The sequence below is a fragment of the Amblyraja radiata genome, chromosome 23 (genome assembly GCF_010909765.2).
Source record: "Amblyraja radiata isolate CabotCenter1 chromosome 23, sAmbRad1.1.pri, whole genome shotgun sequence".
Taxonomy (NCBI): Eukaryota; Metazoa; Chordata; class Chondrichthyes; order Rajiformes; family Rajidae; genus Amblyraja; species Amblyraja radiata.
In genome coordinates, this window is record NC_045978.1 from 38,824,507 (window position 1) to 38,846,997 (window position 22,491).

The following is a 22,491-nucleotide window of genomic DNA, read 5'->3' on the forward strand; positions in this document are numbered from 1 at the left end:
GCTATTCACCTTTCCCCTTCCCCTTACAATTTTATAAATATCTATAAGGTTACCCTCACCTCCTGCACTCCAGGGTCTAATGTCCCAGTCTATCCAACCTCTCCTTATAGCTCAAGGTCTCCAAATCCAGTAACATCCCTGTGAAAATTCAGGAACTGCAGATGCTGGTTTACAAAAAAGACCCAAGGTGCTGCAGTAATGAATCTCAGCATTTATGGAGAACAATAATAAGTGACATTTTGGGTCAGGACCCTTTTTCAGACCGATTGTGGTGGAGGGAGTGAGAAAGCTGGAAGAGAAGAGGGACAAGTCAAAGCTTGGAGAGTGATAGGTGGATTCAGGTGCGGGGGCTTTTTGACAGGCAGCTGTTTGGACAAAGCACGGAGATGAGTAGACCAAAGGTGTGAGATAAGGATGGAAACGGTCCAAAGTGTGAAGCCAGAGGAAGGGGTAGGGGAAGGATTGAAATGGGTGTGAGTCCAGAAGGGGAACAGGGAAGAGTGGGCAAGGGGAGAGTGTGAAAGTGGAAAAAAGAGGTTGTTTGCAGGTTGGTTACCTAAAATTGGGGAATTCAATTTTCATACTGTTAGGTTGGAAGCTACCCGAACAGAAGATGATGTGCTGTTGCTCCATTTTGCATATGGCCTCTCCCTGGCAATGGGGGATGCCTAGGACAGGAATGTCATTATGGGAATGGGCAGGGGAGTTAAAATGGTTAGGTCACGGGAGATTCAGCATATAGATACAAATCAATGGACCCAACCACAAGGGATCGGCAAAACAATCGACGAGTCTAGGCTTGGTCTCACCGATATAAAGGAAGCCACTTTGAGAACACTAAATCTCTCTATGTGTCTTGTGTGGAGGATGGTGTGGGGGGGTAAGGGGGAAACCGGTTCGTCGCCTCCTCCACGGAGAGGCGGCTTTTTCCATGTCACCTCCCCTGTGGCCTAACACTGAGCCCGGAGCTTCAGCTGCGGGCGCAGCGAGGACGCTTTCGTCGTGGAGCTGGCGGGCCCTCACCGGGGCTCGCCGGAAGGGAGCTCTCCATTCGCTGGCCCGCGGCAGCCTGAAGCCGGGGTCTGCGGAGCTCCAGCTGGCGCGGCGTAATGATCCTGGGATCCCACGTTGGGGACCCCGGAGGAGAAGAGCTCCGACCTCCGGCTCGCGACCTACTTCTACTGCGGGCGGGGCGGGGACTTATCATCCGAAGCGGGATCCCTCGCCGGGGACCCCTGGAGAGGATCTCTGACCGCCTGCCCTGCGGTGCTTCTGGCTGCGGCGCGGCAGGGACTTTAGATCTTTGACCGCCGGCCTGCGGCCCACACCATCTTGAAGCCGTGGTCCCCGGTGGGGAAGCACCGATTCAGGACTTACCTGGACTTACCTTGTCTGCACATCTGGACGCCCGCAGCGGTGACTGCAGAGGGTTGTGGTCCCGACCACGGGGGAAAATGGAGGAGGACTGGCCAAATTTTGTGCCTTCCACCACAGTGATTAATGTTGTAGTGGATGTTTGTGTTAAATTTTTATTGTGTATTGTGCGTTCTTTTTTTATTGTACCGCTGCTGGCAAATTCATTTCACTGCACTTTATGTGCATGTGACGAATAAAACTTGACTTGGACAAGCTCTTCCGATCCAATTTTATCCATTTGGAGTACAGCAAAAATAACTTTTTTTCTTATTTCCACGTCAGGTCATCAAAGTGAATGGCACGGTGGTGCAACGGTAGAGTTGCTGCCGAACAGCGCCAGAGCCCCCAGTCCCTGGTTCGATTTTGACCAGGGGTGCTGTCTGTACGTTTCGTACGTTCTCCCTGTGACCTGTGGGTTTTCTTCGAGATCTTCAGTTTTCTCCCACACTCCAAAGATATACAAGTTTGTAGGTCCATTGGCTTGGTATAAATGTAAGTTGCCCTTGGTGTGTAGATAGTGTTAGTGTGCAGGGATCACTAGCCGGTGCGGACTCGATGGGCCGAAGGGCCTGCTTCCGCGTTGTATCTCTAAACTAAACTACACTAATCAGCCAATTATGTAAAGGCCAGTTAGGTGTAACATGAATTGGATAGTTAATTAAGTGTTCTGATGTATGCATGAGAGTCTGTTATGTAGTTCTTCAAAAACACACCTAGTCACACCCATTTTACACTGGACATCAATTCTGGGGATGCTCTGTAATCTCGCACTAGGAATCATGATTGTGACGGAGTTCTGAAAAGTTTTTTTATACAGACAAACTCTTCCTTATAGTTTAGTTTAGGGATTTACTTTAGTTTAGGGATAGAGCACGGAACCAGGCCCTTCGAGTCCGCGCCGACCAGCGATCCCCAAACACTAACACACTCCAGGGACAACTTACAATTTTATCGAAGCCAATTAACCTGCAAACCTACACGTCTTTGGAGTGTGCGCGGAAACCAGAGATCCCGGAGAAAACCCAGCAACTGCAGTTTCTTCCTACACATCGGGTATTATTTAATGTTATCCTCAGTTAACGACAAAAACACACATAAAACTCGCACCCAGTGGAGCTGCTGAATATAAACAGAGGTCAATTGTGAATAATTTCAAAGCAATTGCAAAATACTGAAATGAACGCAACTGAGAGGAGATTAGAAGCATGCATTAGTGTTCAGAGCACTTGGATACTCTGCTGTCACCCTGCACTTTATTTCAATTGTAACCTTTCTTTGCACCCACATGCAGGGAAGATATGTTTATCTGGTCAACTCAGTTCATCTTAAATACCTAATGATTCCATTATCTGAATAAATAAAATGTTTACTTATTTGCACCACATGTCATTTTAGGAATGAAGGTTCAAAAATGTACTGTGTAGCATTTGTTCGTATTTATTTATGGGGCTGGGCATCAGGGGCAAGGCTAGCATTTATTGCTCACATGTAGGAAGGAACTGCAGATGCTAGTTTAAACCGAAGATAGACACAAAATGCTGGAGTAACTCTGCGGGACACGCAGCATCTCTGGAGAGAACGAAAGGTCGAGACCTTTCTTCAGAATTCTTGTTATAATTGAGAAGTATCACTGCAGACCTTCTCGCGTAGGGCTGTGTAGGAAGTTCCCCAAAATGGAGGAATTTGGATTTGCTGGGTTTGCAAGAAGCGAGGCTGTTACTCACACCCCCACCAGCATCAATGGTTCCAAAATGGGGACAGTGGAGGGCTGGGCTATGTTACTAGGCATAAATATCACCAACAATTTGTCCTGGAACACGCACATTGAAGCTATGGCCAAGAAAGCATGCTGAAGCCTCAATGTTTTCAGAAGAAATAGAAAGTTTGGTATGTGTCGGACGTGCTGCCGAGAACAAAGAGGGACCCGGCATGGGGAGGGGGGGGGACATCGAGAAAACATAGGGGGCCCAGCGTGGGGGGTCACCAAAAGCATGGGGGACTAAATGGAATACGTTATAACTTTGTCAGCACCCTATATGTGACAACTCTTTGCAAAAAAAGGAATCTCACTGTGACATGTCACATGTGACAATAAAGTATCAATCATTCATTCATACTCTGGCACTATCCTTCTTATCGCTTATCCAGGGTTGATACCGTAAGGTGCTTTACTGCTGATGCATACCCACCTACTATTTCAATGTTGAAAAAATGGTATCCAGATTGTTCAGAGCAGGATCCCACAAAAACTCATGCAACATTTGCAAGATAATATGCTCTTGAGGAGATATGGTGGAATAACCATTATCCAAATCATAATTTCTTTTTCTAAACAGTGTATTGCATGTAGAGAATTGAGTAGCGTGTATAGAGTATTGAGTGTAGACATTGGGAGGCATTTTGCAGTTGTACAAGCTGTTGGTGAGACCGCATTTGGAATATTGTGTTCAGTTCTGGGCATCATGTTATTGGAAAGATGTTGTCTAGCTGGAAAGGGCACTGAGATGATTTAAAAGGATGTTGTCAGGTTTAGAGGGTGTGAGCTATAGGGAGAGGTTGTGACGGCTAAGACTATTACTTGGAATGCAGGAGGATGAGGTGTAATCTTATAGAGGTGTATAAAATCATGAGAGGAATAGATTGGGTAGATGCACACAGTCTCTTACCTAAAGTAGGTGAATCAAAGACCAGAGGACATACAGCAGGTTTAAGATGAAGGGGAAAAGATTTAATAGGAGGGGTAACTTTTTCACACAAAGGGTGGTGGGTGTATGGAACAAGCTGCCAGAGGCTGGTGTTTCCACACTGCGTGACTCTATGACTCTAGTGCGATGGCAGCTTTAATTTGAGAGGGGACTCAGGACATTCACAAATCACCTCACCTGCACTATAGCCTTTACCTTGCATTAAACATTATTCCCTTACCCTATCATGTGTCTATACACGGTAAATGGCTCGATTGTATTCGTGTATTGTCTTTCTGCTGACTGGAGAGCACACGACAAAAGCTTTTCACTGTATCTCCGTACATATGACAACAAACGAAACTGTAACTGAAACTGGTAAACTATTACCACAGATGGACCCATCTACAAAAATGAGGGTGTGCTGGGATTAATTGCTACCCTCATGGTTATGTGACATTGTACAAAAACTATGAACTATGAAATACACAGAAACCTGGAAATCTGATGTTGTGGCTATTTCGGAGAGGAACTATGATGTGGCCATCACGGAGACTTGGTTGCAAGGAGGACAGGACTGACAGTTCTACATTTCACGGTGTTGATGTTTCAGATGTGATAGAGAGGGAGGTAAAAGAGGTGGAGGAATTGTTTTACTCTTCAGAAAGAATACTCTTAGAATAAAGGGGAGGTCATTTAAGACTGAGGTGAGAAAAAACTTTTTCACCCAGAGAGTTGTGAATTTATGGAATTCCCTGCCACAGAGGGCAGTGGAGGCCAAGTCACTGGATGGATTTAAGAGAGAGTTAGATAGAGCTCTCGGGGCTAGTGGAGTCAAGGGATATGGGGAGAAGGCATGCACGAGTTATTGATAGGGGATGATCAGCCATGATCACAATGGCGGTGCTGGCTCGAAGGGCAGAATGGCCTCCTCCTGCACCTATTATCTATGTTTCTATGTTTCTATGAATGTCATGGCAGCGTTCAGAGAGGATGTGGGTTCGTCTTTTGAGGTGACAATGGTAGAGCTAAAAAATAAGAACATAGACCAGACTCGATGGGCTGCTTCTATGTCTTATGAACATATGAACTTGAGGGGTTGAGCTATAGGAAGGGGTTGGGCAGGGTAAGACTTTATTCCTTGGAGTGCAGGAACCTGAGGGGTGATCTGATAATGGTGTTTAATCATGAGGGGAATGCAAAGAGTCTTTTTCCCAGAGTAGGGGAATCAAGAACCAGAGAACATAGGGTTAAGGTGAGATGGGGAAAGGTTAATAGCAAACCTGAGGGGCAATGTTTTCACTTTAAGCGTGTTAGATATATGGAATGAGCTGCCAGCATTGTGTTTCTTCCATTCCCCACCATTCTTTTCTTATCCCCCTTCCACCCAGGTAGAATGAGGAAAGTTGGTCCTCACCCTCAACAGCCACTGACACTCTCCTCCGCCTAGCGGAGTTGGTCCTCACCCTCAACAACTTTACGTTTGACTCCTCCCATTTCCTCCAAACACAAGGCGTAGCTATGGGCACACGCATGGGCCCCAGCTACGCCTGCCTCTTTATCGGGTACGTTGAACAATCCTTGTTCAATACATACCAGGGCCCCATCCCCGACCTCTACCTCCGTTACATTGACGACTGCTTTGGGGCCACCTCCTGCACCCACACACAACTGACTGACTTCATCCACTTCACCACCAACTTCCATCCGGCACTCCAATACACCTGGACCATTTCCGACACTTCCCTACCATTCCTTGACCTCACCATCTCCATCGCAGGGGACAGACTTCTGACCGACATACACTACAAACCAACTGACTCACATGGCTATCTGGACTACACGTCTTCCCACCCTGCCCCCTGTAAAGACTCCATTCCCTACTCCCAATTCCTCCGCCTACGCCGCATCTGTTCCCAGGATGAGTTGTTCCACACCAGGGCATCGGAAATGTCCTTGTTCTTCAGGGAACGGGGATTCCCCTCCGCCACCATAGATGAGGCTCGCACCAGGGTCTCATCCATATCCCGCAACACTGCTCTCTCTCCCCATCCCCGCACTCACAACAAGGGCAGAGTCCCCCTAGTCCTCACCTTTCACCCCACCAGCCGGCAAATACAACAAATAATCCTCCGCCATTTCTGCCACCACCAACGTGACCCCACCACTCGCCACATCTTCCCATCTCCCCCTATGTCTGCCTTCCGCAAAGACCGCTCCCTCCGCAACTCCCTTGTCAATTCTTCCCTTCCCTCCCATACCACCTCCTCCCCGGGCACTTTCCATTGCAACCGCAAGAAATGCAACACCTGTCCCTTTACCTCCCCCCTCGACTCCATTCCAGGACCCAAGCAGTCGTTCCAGGTGCGACAAAGGTTCAGCTGTATCTCCTCCAACCTCATCTACTGCATCCGCTGCTCTAGATGTCAGCTGATTTACATCGGGGAGACTAAGCGGAGGTTGGGCGATCATTTCGCCGAACACCTCCGCTCAGTCCGCAATAACCTACCTGAACTCCCGGTGGCTCAGCACTTCAACTCCCCCTCCCATTCCCAATCTGACCTCTCTGTCCTGGGTCTCCTCCATTGCCAGAGTGAGCAACACCAGAAATTGGAGGAACAGCACCTCATATTCCGCCTGGGTTGCTTGCGTCCGGATGGCATGAACGTTGAATTCTCCCAGTTTTTCTAGCCCTTGCTGTCTCCTCCCCTTCCTTAACCCTCGAGCTGTCTCCTCCCATCCCCCCGCCCTCGGGCTCCTCCTCCTCCCTTTTTCCTTCCTTCTCCCCCCCACCCCCCATCAGTCTGAAGAAGGGTTTCATCCCGAAACGTCGCCTATTTCCTTCGCTCCATAGATGCTGCTGCACCCGCTGAGTTTCTCCAGCATTTTTGTGTACCTTCGAACTTCCAGCATCTGCAGTTCCTTCTTGAACACATGAGGAAAGAGTTCCCTGGTCCTTAACGTTCACCCCACCAGCGTCGACATCCAACACAACATTGCCCAACATTTTCATACACTTCAACATGATCCCACCGCAAGTCACATCTCCCCTTCCCTGCCCTTATTGTTTTCCGCAGGAATTTCTCATTGCCTTGGTTTACTCAGCCCTCTTCATTCATCCCTCTCTCTCCACAGGCACTTTCACCTTCAATCACTGGAGATGCAAACCTGACCCTTCACCTCTTCCCTTACCTTCATTCAGAGACCTAAACAGCTGTTCTAGTTGAGACAGGCACACTTAAGATCATAAGGTCATAAGTGATAGGAGCAGAATCAGGCCATTTTGGCCCATCAATACTACTCTGCCATTCAACCATGGCTGATCCAATGTTCCCTCCTAACCCCATTCTCCTGCCTTCTCCCCATAATCCCTGACACCCGTACTAATCAAGAATCTATCTATCTCTGCCTTAAAAATGTTCATTGACTTTGCCTCCACTGCCTTCCGTGGCAAAGAATTCCACAGATTCATCACCCTCTGACTTACTTCTCGATGAGACCATGTGCAGCCTAGGTGACCACTTCACTGAACACCAGGACCAGCTGGGCCTGCCAGTTGCAACTCATTTCAGTTTTCCTTTCCATTCCCACTCTGACCTCTCTATCGTCAACCACTTCTATTTCTACAGTGAGGCCACACACAAACCAAATGATCAAAACCTCACAGTCCACTTCAGTCGCCTATGAACCCATGGCATGAACATCGAAAGCTCCAATTTAAGGTAAACCTTCACCCAAGCCTTCTTTCTCGTCTCACCAGGTCCTCTCACACACGTGTCTTTCCAAGCGCTCTGTCCCGTGTTACCCAGTCCCTTTCCCTTATCCACTTCCACCTTCTGCTCATCACACATCAATTTTTCTTCAGGCCCCACATCCATCCACACCCCTTGTTCATGTCTAACCCCCATCACTCCCTTTGGTTCTTCCCCCACCTCCCTATTTGATGAGATCCTAGCATCTGCATCCTTTTGTCTTTAGCCATTTATCATGTCCAGCCTTAATAATAATAATAATAATAATAATAATAATAATAATAATAATAATAATAATAATAATAATAATAATAATAATAATAATAATAATATATTTTATTGTCATTGCACATAAGTGCAACAAGATTTGGTATGCAGCTTCCATCCGATGTCATTACTTAAATAACTAATAAAATTTAGATTTAGATACCCCGAGAACATGGTTGTAAAAAGAACATTAAAACAGTAAAACAGTCAAAACAGTCAAAACAGAATAAAGTTCAGATGTGTCTGTGCGACGTGACCATCCGAGGGAGACAGTCCAGGAGGGATGGGGGGCACTCAGCAGGGCCGGTTCAGAGCCTATATAGCTCTGGGAATGAAGCTGTTCCTGAGTCTGGAGGTGCGGGCGTAGAAGGCCTTGTAACGTCTGCCGGAGGGAAGTAGTTCAAAACGTCCATTACAAGGGTGTGAGGAGTCTTTATGGATGACTATCTCCACGCTTCTTTTTCCTACCTGAATCATCTGCCAGTCAACTCACCTTACCGAGATATACACAACATGCTGGAGTAACAGCGGGACAGGCAGCATCTCTGGATGGAGGGAATGGGTGATATTTTGGGTCGAGATCTGGATCTCTTTGGATGACTCATTTGCACACATTACCCTTGCTTATCTCTGTGTCTCCCTATCCCCTGACTCTCAGTCTGACAAAGGGTCTCGAGCCAAAACGTCACCCACTCCTTCTCTCCAGAAATACTGCCTGTCCCGCTGAGTTACTCCAGCATTTTGTGTCTATCTTGGGTGGAAATCAGCATCTGCCGTTCTTTCCTCCACATCTGGATCTCTGTGCTCTTTTGCCTTATGTTGTTCATATTCTAGTACAGAATACTCAAACATAATCCACAATGCATCAGATGTTGGTTACCGAGCTGCTCAGCTGATAAACTGAAGTGTTAAGCTCCACAATTCTGTTAGCTTAAGAGAAAAGTAAAATATTGAATCCAGAATGTTTTGTAAAATGCAAATAATGGTGATTACGTGGAAAATTGAAAGGAAATAGTTATGGCAAGCTAATCCCAGAGGTGAGCTAAACCACGTACTTGAGAAATTGTTTTGACACAAGTACTTCTGCAGATGAAAGTGAAAACTGTTTCCACTCCAACTTCCTTGTTTGCCAAGAGAAAGAAACAAAACCCTTGCTGTGAGAATCACGCAACAAATAAAGAACTTCAAAGTAAAGAAAACCGATTATGTCGGTGCCATTATGAAAACTCCGGAGATTCAAGCAAGCAATGCTAAAATTGAAGGTGTGTAGGAAGGAATTGCAGATGCTGGTTTAAACTGAAGATAAGCACAAAGAGCTGGAGTAACACAGTAGGTCAGACAACTTCTATGGAGAAAAGGATTAGGTGATGTTTCAGGTCTAGACCCTTCTTCAAACAGAGGTAATAAGTACAATCATTATCTTGCATTTTGGTTGTTCTTAGATTGTGGACCAATGCTGCTTTGTGAATATTTACTCCCCATCCTGATTTATCTGGAGGGCATAAACTCCCAAGGAAAGATTGTGATGTGCCATTTAACAATAGGCGGGGGCCAGGGAAAGTGGGGGAGTAGGGGGGGGGGGGGAGAAGGGGGGAGAATGGGGGAGAAAGTGGGGAGAAGGAGTGGAGACACTTTTAAGAAGCCAGACAACTTTTTAATAAGAAAGAGATACACAGCTGTGAAGTTTAGCGGGCATTTAACATTATTTTTCCCCAATGAGCTCATTAATATGCCTGGTCAGCAAAGGAGATTGCCTCCGGCTACCTCGACTATCTACAAGGACATGGCGACCTCACTACCACTGCACTACGACTTCAAATATATCGATTTTCTCCATGGCGACCAATATATGGTCAGGGAAAACTTTTCAACATGTTGAAAAACTTTGCGCGACCGTTCTGAGGCCGCGAATAGTTACCACCGTGCGGGAACTCGTCTCGACCATGAAGGAGACTCACCAGAGACCACCTACGAACATGTTGTGACCATGTGGCGACCATGTGGCGAGCGCAGAGTGTCCTGAACTCGCAAATAAGGTCGCCTAACTGGGACAGGCCCTTTAGTTGAAGGATACCCGTGCAGGTGAGATTGTGGAGAGATTTGCAGACGTCCATATTAATATGGTTCAGTCATGAGTTTCCAGATGCCTGCCCTTAATTATCCATCCTACTGCACACTGACCTACCTCAGTGGTCCACTGAAAGCTTGTATAGGAAGGAACTACAGATGCTGGATCAAAGATTGACACAAAATGCTGGAGTAACCCTGTGGGACAGGCAACATCTCTGGATACAAGGAATGGGTGACTTTTCGGGGCTAGACCATTCATTTTCACACCTTATCCTTCCTTATCTCTGTGTCTTCCGCTCCCCTGACTCTCAGTCTGAAGAAGGATCTCCACCGGAAACTTCACCCATTCTCTCCATACAGAGATGCTGCCTGTCTCTCTGAGTTACTCAGTTATGTGTAGGATGGAACTGAAGTTACTGAGCATTTTGTGTCTGTCTATCCACTGGAAGCTTGAACAGATTATTTTTATTCCAGACATATTGCAGACTTGGGGCACGATGCCAGACTGAAGTAAGTTGGTTTTCTCATTTGAACCAGAAATAGCTGATCTACTCTCAGGTTGTCCAAGTGTAAAATAAACTCTGGTTTCTTCGCTCCACTCACACCACTGCCAGACATTTACAGCAATCCCACTTTAGTGTCATAGAAACATCGAAACATAGAAAATAGGTGCAGAAGTAGGCCATTCAGCCCTTCGAGCCTGCACCGCCATTCAATATGATCATGGCTGATCATCCAACTCAGTATCCTGTACCTGCCTTCTCTCCATACCCCCTGATCCCTTTAGCCACAAGGGCCACATCTAACTCCCTCTTAAATATAGCCAATGAACTGGCCTCAACTACCTTCTGTGGCAGAGAATTCCAGAGATTCACCACTCTCTGTGTGAAAAAAGTTTATCTCATCTCGGTCCTAAAAGACTTCCGCCTTATCCTTAAACTGTGACCCCTTTTTCTGGACTTCCCCAACATCGGGAACAATCTTCCTGCATCTAGCCTGTCCAACCCCTTAAGAATTTTGTAAGTTTCTATAAGATCCCCCCTCAATCTTCTAAATTCTAGCGAGTACAAGCTGAGTCTATCCAGTCTTTCTACATTTGAAAGTCCTGACATCCCAGAAATCAGTCTAGTGAACCTTCTCTGTACTCCCTCTATGGTAAGAATGTCTTTCCTCAGATTAGGAGACCATAACTGTACGCAATACTCCAGGTGTGGTCTCACCAAGACCCTGTACAACTGCAGTAGAACCTCCCTTCTCCTATACTCAAATCCTCTTGCTATGAATGCCAACATACCATTCGCTTTCTTCACTGCCTGCTGCACCTGCATGCCTACTTTCAATGACTGGTGTACCATGACACCCAGGTCTCGTTTCATCTCCCCTTTTCCTAATCTGCCACCATTCAGATAATAGGTTTCAGGTGTCAGGTTTAAGCAACAGCTCTGACCTGCATTTCATAGCACTACATGTCACTCTATCCCATTCTCAAAATCCCCGCGTTAGTTGATTATCCAGACAGCTTTGTAAACAGTGTAGTCACGTGGCAGTCCTCACCTCCACCATCAGAGATGTTCCCTTTATCCTGTCCACACCCTCCATCCCAATGGAAAGGCTTTGATCTGGAGGTAGTTTAGTTTATTGTCACATGTACTGAGGTACAGCGAAAAGCCTTTGCTGCGTGCTATCCAGAAAGCAGAAAGACAATACATGATTACAATTGAGCCATTTACTGTGTATAGATACATGATAATGAAATAGCATTCAGGGCAAGGTAAAGTCATCAAAGTCAGACCAAGGATAGTCCGAGGGTCACCAAAGAGGTAGATAGTAGTTCAGCACTGCTCTCTGGTTGTGGTTGCTGGACCTGTTGAGATTTTCCAGCATGCCTTGTCATACCGTCATGTTTGCTTAAATTAAATCAAACTTAAGGCACGTTTCATTGTTATTTCCTTTCCCTGATAACAAAGTGCGAGGAAGGAAATCAGCAAAATGAGCTTGCCAGGGGAACAGATGGGTTTACAGTGAAGAGAGTTACGGAGGGGTGTATTGATTTCTGAAGCAATTGAGTGGTTTAGCAGGGAGATAACACCTCGAGCATTCTCATGTACAGAATGAATTGTGCAATGAAAACTTGGGAAGAACTGAGCCAAGAAGATGCAATCAACGGTATCCAATTATGAATGACACGTTTTGACATTTCCATCAACACTAATGGTCAGCTCTCTCCCCCGACCCTCAATATTACTGAATTGCTCACTTTTAATATTTTAACCACTATCATTGATTCTGAAGTTTGAGTCAACCAGGCCAATCAAACTGCAGACAGTAGCACGCAGCTCATAACTTCTGTACTCAATATCTCTTTATCGCCACAGGGCACTAGTCAAGAATGTGTCAGAGACATTCTTGCCATAGAGGGAGTATAGAGAAGGTTCACCAGACTGATTCCTCGGATGTCAGAACTTTCATATGAAGAAAGACTGGATAGACTCGGCTTGTACTTGCTAGAATTTAGAAGATTGAGGGGGGATCTTATAGAAACATACAAAATTCTTAAGGGGTTGGACAGGCTTGATGCAGGAAGATTGTTCCCGATGTTGGGGAAGTCCAGAACAAGGGGTCACAGTTTAAGGATAAAGGGGAAATCTTTTAGGACTGAGATGAGAAAAACATTTTTTACACAGAGAGTGGTGAATCTGTGGAATTCTCTCCCGCAGAAGGTAGTTGAGGCCAGTTCATTGGCTATATTTAAGAGGGAGTTAGATGTGGCCCTTGTGGCTAAAGGGATCAGGGGGTATGGAGAGAAGGCAGGTACAGGATACTGAGTTGGATGATCAGCCATGATCATATTGAATGGCGGTGCAGGCTCGAAGGGCCGAATGGCCAACTCCTGCACCTAATTTCTATGTTTCTATGTTTCTATGTTACCTGGATGTATACATCAACATACAAGAACCTTGCTCTATCCAGGTCAAATCAACCCACTTGTTTAACACTGATAGTTGTTTGAACTGAGTTCCCACCCCCAACATACTATGACTGTTATTATGACTTGCTATTGAGGGAGTGCAGCATAGGTTTATGAGGTTAATACCTGAGAAGGGAGCATACCCGACCTGTTTGAGTGGAAGAACATTTTGGGAATAGTGATCACAACTCGATAGGTTTTTTAATTTGTAGGAAGGAACTGCAGATGCTAGGTTACACCAAAGATAGACAAAGAATGCTCGAGTAACTCCGTGGGACAGCCAGCATCTCTGGATAGAGGGAATGGGTGACGTTTCGGGTCGAGACCCTTCTTCAAGAATTGTTTTCAATAGGAAGGTATTAAATTGGATTAAGGCAAATTTCCATGAAACTCAGGAAGATACATTGTGAGCATCTTCTTCTTCTTGCGTATGGCGTGCACAGCCTAAAGTTGTAGGTAAACTTGTTACATATGATCTTATTTGATTGTGCACAACAGGTTGTTTGCATTCGTCGAAACAGGGAGGACCACGTGAAGGTTGCAATCTCCCACCCCATTGTTGTTGCGCAAGTCCACATCTGACATGAGAATCGATTAAAGGCCAGTTGATAAAAGACCGGCATATTCCAGTAAGGAGGAGGGACAAGGAGAAGCAAGGAAAGAGAACCTCAGACAAACCACAGATAAACAAATAGGTGGTAAATTTTGTCAAAAAGTAAAAAGGAATCACATGCAAGGAAGGCCAAAGAAGATTAAATTAGAAAGGACCTTTGTGGAATATAAAGCAAGGAGGAAAGAACTCAAACAGAACAAAAGGAGTCATGCAGACCTTTGGCAAGTAGGATAATAAATAGATTTTTGTCTACCTACATTAATAACAAGAAGGTAATGAGGCAGAAGATTAGATTGTTGAATGACAATGGAAGGAAGTTCCGGAAGTGGCGGCGCTGTGAAACAGCTGCGGCTCGCCTGCAGTCTGTCTGTTTAACCGAACATCATGCCAGGTTAAACATGATCTCATCTGCCTGTACATGATCCATATCCCTCTATTCCCTGGACTTCCATGTGCCTATTTAAAAACCTTGTAAACACCACTATCATATCTGCCTCCACCACCACCCCTGGCAGTGTGTTTCAGGCCCCCATCACACTATGTAAAAAAACCTGCCCCACACATCTCCACGAAACATACCTCCTAACATTTTATAGTTATGACCTCTAATTGGACATATCCAGCCCTGGGAAAAAGGTTCTGACTGTCTCAAGATAGACGGGAAACTACTTCAAGAGGGCAGCTAATATTATCAAACACCAACACTCTCACCATGCTGCTACCATTGTGAGAAAGGGTGCAGATGTCAGAAGGCTCAGGAATGGAAAGGACTTGAATGCAGGCTCACCGAGAAGTACTGCAGAAAACCCAAAATCCAAACTAAAAAGAAACCGAAAGATATAGACCTGGAACTGACAGAACTCAGAAATGCTATCAAACTGACAGAATGCCGAATTGATTAGTCAGCACTGAATAGGTGATGATCTCAGATGTTTATACCAAATGAAAGATTAGGGGAGCAGATTAAATGCAGGTGTAACTTCAGACAAAATTTAAAGGCAAATGCCATAATTTATGACACCCAAATTAAGTCAAATGGCCACTACTCTGACATATATTTACTTACTCCCCTCCATAGGCTCTAACTTGATAGAGCTCCAATCCCCCACAACATGTTCCTCTATCTTCCCCAAGATCGATAAACAGGAGTATCTTGATAGACCCATTGTTTCTGCTTGCTTTTGCCCCATTCACCTTGACTCAACACTGTTTCAGTTCAAATTGAAGATAGACATTAAAAGGTTGGAGTAACTCAGCGGGTCAGACAGCATCTCTCGAGAAGCGGAATAGGTGATTTTTCGGGTCGAGTCCCTTCTTCAGACAGAGAGTCAGGGGAAAGGGAAACAAGAGATATACTCGGTGATGTAGAATAAATTAAAAAAATTTGATATGCAAAAAGTAATGATTATAAGGGAAACCGCCATTGTTAGCTGTGGCCTAGGTGAGAACGGACAGTGAGATTCAACAATACGACATTGAAGCTGGTACGACATGGGTGGGGGAGGGATGGAGAGAGGGAATGCACCAAGTTTTGTTCCGCTCGGTTTAATATTGTAAAAGTTAGCGAGGTTTAAAAAATCTTAAACACCGTGTGTGCGCAGATCGATCTCTTCTCCTGCTGTTCAGCGCCGCGTAGATTAGTCTCTTCCACTGTCATTCGCCAGGACGGTCCGCCCCTTCCTGCGCCATCGTGTCTTCACTGGAGCCGAGGATGGCCGGCGGAGATTTCCAACCGGACACAATTTTCGGAGGGACCCGAAGCAGCTCAGCATCGGAGACCCAGCCCAGCCCAGAGTCAGAGACGCAGTCCAGCCCAGCATCGGAGACCCAGCCCAGCCCAGAGTCAGAGACGCAGTCCAGCCCAGCATCGGAGACCCAGCCCAGCCCAGAGTCAGAGGTACAGCCTGGAGTTGGAGATGTCGCCGATGTCGTCAAACGGAAAGCAGAGACTGAATCTTTTCTCCGAGCTCAATCCCCCCCTACCACCCCTGTCCCCCCTGCCAACACACCCACAACCCCTGCCCCCACAACCCCCCCGCCCCACACACCTCTGCCCCCTGCCAACACACCCCTCCCCCCCACAACCTCCCCCACCCACATAAACGCTCCCCCAACAACCCTCCGCCCACACACATCCCCTCAACAAACACCCCCCCCCACACACCATCCCCCACATATCCCTCCTCCCCCCCACATCCCTCCTCCCCCCACATATCCCTCCTCCCCCCCACATCCCTCCTCCCCCCCACATCCCTCCTCCCCACATCCCTCCTCCCCACATCCCATACCCCTCCCACCCACATACACACCTCCTCCCTGCCACACACACCACTACCCCACTGCCCCCTCTCCCCAAACCACCATCTACCCCCATCCACACACACCCCTCCTCCCCTCCCACCTCACACCCCTCCTTCTCTGCAACCCTCCCCACCACACACCCCACTTCCCTTCCCCCCTCCCCTCCTCCCCTCCAACACATGAAGAGGAGCGGGAGGGAGTTTGCGGGGATGAGGGGAAATGATCCGTGCCTGCGCAGTTAGGGGCTATGGTTGTGTGGTGGAATATTACGTTGGGGGAACAGTTTGCGCTGGCGGAATGGGTGAGTGGTGGAATATTATGTTGGGGAATGGGTTGCGTTTGGGGACCAGCCCTCCCCAATGGGTCCCACTTAGTCTTGTTTAAAACTAAAACTAAACTGAAACATTTAGTGCAAGGTAAAGCCAGTAAAGTCGAACCAAAGACACTCTGAGTATCATGTTGTGCAGAAACCTTCACAGTTCACACATTCGCAAAGGCAACAAAGTATTGGAAATGGGATTTTTTCCTATGTTGCCATTATTGATTTATAATGGGAGATGGGATAATTGAATAAAAGGTAGCCAGCCAACTCAAAGGACTGATGGAAAGGTTGTTCTCACAAGTTCAGTAACCTGTAGAGCCATAGGTAAACCATTAAAAGGCATGTTGCCTGTACAGATCTGGTCTTGCCAGAAAGTACTGGATAGGTATATTGCACAGCTTGGCTTCAGATTCGAACATTCTCAAGCAGTTCTCTCATAAATTCTATGCTTCACCATTGTACCCAGCCCATTGACACCAATTCACATGACCCTACAGCACTGCTGCAGCATCTGTTGATATATCTTGCTGATCCAAGTGAAAGTGGCATAAATCAGCATTGATAACAGATGGGACACAGATCTTCCCATCATACCGCTAGGCCTTGAAACTGTGTAGGAAGGAACTGCAGATGCTGGTTTACACCGAAAATAGACACAAAATGCTGGAGTAACTCAGCAGGACAGGCAGCATCTCTGGGGAGAAGGAATGGGTGATGTTTCAGTTTGAGACCCTCTTCAGACTCAGCTCAGTTACTCCAGCATTTTGTGTCTATCTTCAGGCAGTGAAACTTGTTGGTTGCAGGCTTGCTTGAAAATTGGCCGGGAAACCGCAAACACCCTCTTTTCTTCTGTTTACAGTCTGGCCTGGAACAGAAGTAAAGCAATCTGCTTCTGTAACACACAGAATTAAAACTATTCAATGGTGTACTTGATGGATTCCAAAATAAAGCAAGGAGATAATGTCAGACCCATCACATTGGCTCGTGGAATTGCCTGCATTATTCTGCCTGCCCACTTCATGCTGAGTTCTAATGCATAGCAATACGATGCAAAGTACTTGTCATGAAGCACAAGCAAAAATACTCAACAGGTCTGCACCACTGTTACCACCGAGGGTTTCATGGAAAACTACGCAATAATCCTCAGCAAGGGCAGAGGATTAAACTATCTTGTGCAACAAAACTGCTTGTGCTCCAGATGAGATAACCCAGGCCAGAAGGAGGTGTCTCTGAAGACCTGAAGAATATTGTGGAGCTAGATGCTATTTAATTAGAAAAAGGTTTTTGTTAGTATTGTGGGCACCTTCAAAGTGAAACATTTATTTTATCTGCCATTAAATCGTTCATTTGATGAAAATAACATTGTCCAGGAGGTCCCAGGTGCTGAACCGGCACCTGTCTGCATTGGCTGCTGTGCAGCAGAATTTTCCACTGCATGAGGTAGACTTGCTGCTTTACAGCGTCAGAGACCAGGATCGATCCTATCTACGGCTGCTGTCTGTTGGGAGATATGTCAGTGCTCAACACAGCGAATGTGGTGAGATTGGTAGGCCGTCTTATTTACAAGACCCCCCCCCCACCCCTCTCATGGTTCACTGGTTCAGATACTAATGCCCCTGTCCCACTTAGGAAACCTGAACGGAAACCTCTGGAGACTTTGCGCCCCACCCAAGGTTTCCATGTGGTTCCCGGAGGTTTTTGTCAGTCTCCCTACCTGCTTCCACTACCTGTAACCTCCGGCATCCACCTGCAACCTCCGGGAACCGCACGGAAACCTTGGGTGGGGCGCAAAGTCTCCAAAGGTTTCCGTTCAGGTTTCCTTAGTGGGACAGGGGCATAAGGCCACATCACTTGTATTCGCCACTGGAGCCAGAAGAGGCAACACCATTTGCTGTCTATGTGGCAGCAGTCCTGTCCTCTCTCCACAACAGACAGTGGACTGTGCGTGCTGAGGTGGGTGTGTATGAAGTGTCCGCTGCGGATGAATAGCTGTACGTTTTGGAGCAATGGTTTGTTGACCATTGCACTGGTGTTCCCCAATGGGATTTGTGGGCGACCCCTTGATTAGATGTTAAAAATTTCTTGACTGGGCGTAAGCCCGTGATGCCTCAGTCCTGGAACTGTGTTCAATTGCTACCTTCTCCCTTCGCACTTCATTTGAGTATGATGACAAGCCCATTGTGTCTTGTCAGTTAAAACGCCACCCCATTTAGTTTAGTTTAGTTTAGTTGAGGGATACAGTGCGGAAACAGGCCCCTTCGCCCACCGAGCCTGTGATGACCAGCAATCCCCGCACATTAACACTATCCTACACATACCAGGGACAATCTTACATTTTTACATTCATGCCAAGCCAATTAACCTACAAATCTGTATGTCTTTGGAAACCAAAGCTCTCTAAGAAAGCCCACGGAGGTCACAGGGAGATCAATAAATTCCTTACAGAAAAACACCCTTCAGATTGAGCCTGGGTCTCTGGCGCTGTAAGGCAGCAATTCTACCGCTACTCCACCTTGCTGCCTCCGCAATGAAAACAAGTTGAATTCATGGATCTGATCCCTTCTCTGTGAACACTGAATTCCTGGGTGGCTCACCTTTCAGAGCTGAGCCCTGAGGTTTTAATCCATGCATGCACAGTCCTAGAGAAATTACAACTGTTTAACGTGAGTTGATGGGAAAATCAATGGGGAAGTCATCAAAGGTTCTTTAGCTTATGAGCCTGTCACACTTAGGCGACTTTTTAGGCGACTGCAGGAGACTATGCGGTCGCCACATGTTCACGGGTGGTTGCCGGGTAGTCCCTTCATGATCGTGAGGAGTTCCCGCATTCTGGGAACTAGTCGTGGCCTCATTATGGTCACCGAGAATTTTTCAATAAGTTGAAAAATTAGCGGCGACCAGAATGAAGCCGCCATGGAAAATAGCGATAATTCTCGTGCCATAGGTGGGTCACCAGGAGGTCCTAATTGGTTGCCAGGAGGTCGAAGGTTCTTGTAGGTTGTAGACGGCACTGACCGGTGAATTTCATTGGCTCATTGGGAAAAAAAACGTAAGCAGTAGTTTTCAGAACCAAGGATAACCGACCGGTAATGTTAAATGTCCGCCGAGCCTCACAGCCGTGTATCTCTGGCTTCTTAAAAGGTGTTTCCACTCCTTCTCCCCCCTTCTCCCACTTCTCCCCCCTCCCCCCTCCCCCCCCCTTTTAAAGGACTTAGGTGACCCTTCCCGAACACTGTGCTTTCACTGTCTTAATTACAGCGCCAACCTTCCTGTTCATCATGGTGTGTGGCTGTATCACATTGGCTTTGCACCGTGTGAATTTCACTCAGACAGCGCTCCCCCGCATGCCCTTTCCCCTGCCTGCATAACGGTCTGGTGAAGGAAGCCAGCAGTCGCCTGAAAAATCGCCTAAGTGAGATAGACCCATTAGTTTTTAGTTTAATGATACAGCGCGAAAACAGGCCCTTCAGCCCACCGAGTCCGCGCTGACCAGCGATCCCCACACATTTACATTGTCCTACACACACTAGGAACAATTTACATTTATACCCAGAAAATCAACCAATAAACCTGTACATCTTTGGAGTGTGGGAGGAGACCAAACTCGGAGAAAACCCACGCTGGTCATGGGGAGAACGTACAAACTCCATACAGACTGCACCCGTAGTTGGGATTGAGCCCAGGTCTCTGGCGCTGTAAGGCAGCAATTCTACCACTGCGTGGCTTTTCCCCGAGATCTTCAGCTTCCCCCAACACTCCAAAGGCGTATGGGTTTGTAGATTAATTGTCTTTGTATAAATGTAAATTGTCCGTAGTGTGTGTGGGATAGTGTTAATGTGCAGGGATCGCTGGTCAGTGGGACAGGGGCATTACAAGTGGGACAGGGGAATTTCAATGGGCTGAAGGGCCTGTTTCCGTGCTGTATCTCTAAACAATACCTCCCTCTCTACACCTTCTCCTCACACAAAGAAAATTATGCCCCTGTCCCACTTAGGAAATCTGAACGGAAACCTCTGGAGACTTTGCGCCCCACCTAAGGTTTCCGTGCGGTTTCCGGAGGTTTTTGTCAGTCTCCCTAATGGTCGAAAGTGGTTTCCGCTTCTTCTATGTTCCGGCGATTATTTCAAAAAATTCAAAACCGGCCGCGACTAAAAATAGGTTGCCGTTTAAAAAATCGGTAATTTTTTAGTCAAAGCCGGTTGCGATGCTAGTTGAAGGTGGTTGCCGGAGGTTGCAGGTAGTGGAAGGTAAGACCAAAAACTAAAAAATTACCGATTTTTTAAACGGCAACCTATTTTTAGTTGCAACCGGTTTTGAATTTTTTGAAATAATCGCTGGAACATAGAAGAAGCGGAAACCACTTTCAACCATTAGGGAGACTGACAAAAACCTCCGGGAACCGCACGGAAACCTTGGGTGGGGCGCAAAGTCTTCAGAGGTTTCCGTTCAGGTTTCCTAAGTGGGACAAGGGCATTACCATGCTTGTCCAACAAGGGATTAAGAAAGCAAACTTCATTGCAAAAGCAGTGAGTGAAAAAATAATGAGGTTTTCCACACATCTGGATGCATTAAACAACATTCATACAGCAATGGGGTCACACCGGTTCAGGTAGGAAGAAACTGCGTTATTATTTAGATTAGGTATTGCAAAATTAATTTTCAATACATCACATCCATGATAGTCCAGGGAGATTGGGATTGCTCCTGAACTGTGGCATTGGAATAGTTAACGATATCATGGAAGGACACACTCGATCTGTATATCTTGAGGAAACATTCAGTTGCAGACTAGACTTCATTGCTTTTTCTTGGTGCTTTAAACTATCCTTTTTTTGAAATACCAATAAAACCAAATGTCTTGCCTCCTGCTGATGAAATGATCTCTTTTTCCTACCTGGCCCCATGACTCCCGTGGCTCTCCGCGTACTGAAATCATATCTACATACACAACATATGAAACTTAATTAGAATCAGGCATTCTCAGGAGACCAGAACGGATCAGCAAGTTTGTTGATTTTGACTTTCCACAGAAGAAATCATTTCAATATTGGATTATTATCGCTGTTCTTCCTGGTCTAATAGGGTTTCAAATAGTGGTATCATAACTCTCAGAACTTTATGGATATGATTCACATGGTTATCTTGCAGCATTGATAATCACAATAACTCAGGAATGATATGATAGCATGATAACTGTTAGGATGACCAGTGATACTTAAATATGAAGAAGTACTGAACATAAGGTGTAGGAAGGAACGACCAGATGCTAGTTAAACCTAGTTTACAATACAATACAATACCTTTTATTTGTCAATTGAACCTCACACGAGGTTCAAATGAAATTTGGTTTCTGCAGTCATACAAGAAAAGAACCAAGACACACACCAACACAATTCACACAAACATCCATCACAGTGAGTCTCCTCCTCACTGTGATGGAAGGCAAAGTCTTATCTCTCCCCTGCTCTCCATTCCTCTCCCGAAGTCGAGATCAAAGGCCCCGGCGGGCGCTACAAGTCCGCGGCCACTCAAAGCCACGCGGGGCGATGTAAGACCCTGCCCCGGGTCTTGATGTTGGAGCCCCCGGCGGGCGCTAGCAGGTCCGCGACAATTTAAAGCCGCGCCGAGCGTTGTAAGGCCCCGCTCCAGGTCACTCTGAACCCCGCAATTCGAGTGGGAGAAGTCGCCGTTGCCAGTGCCCCGCAAAGCGGTCTCCCAGCAGGGACCCGCGGGCTCCCGGTGTCACCATCCACCGGAGTCGGGTCGCAGGAGCGCGCCGCCGCAGCTCTCCACGCTCCGAAGCTGGCCAGCTCCACAATGGTAAGTCCGCAGCTCCACAGCTCCGCGGCTCCACAGCTCCACAGGCTTCGTGACTTGAGCCCCCAGGTCGTTCTGGTTGGAGGCCGCTCCACGGCGCTAGGCCCCAACGGCAACGGAGACCCAACAGGTAAAAGGTCGGGCTCCATGCAGGGAAGAGATTTAAAAGTTTCCCCCACCCACCCCCCACCCCCCACACATAGACATTTAAAAACCCATTACAAACTAAACCCTCAACGGGACAAAAAAATAAAAAATACACAGACAGACTGCAGAGGCTG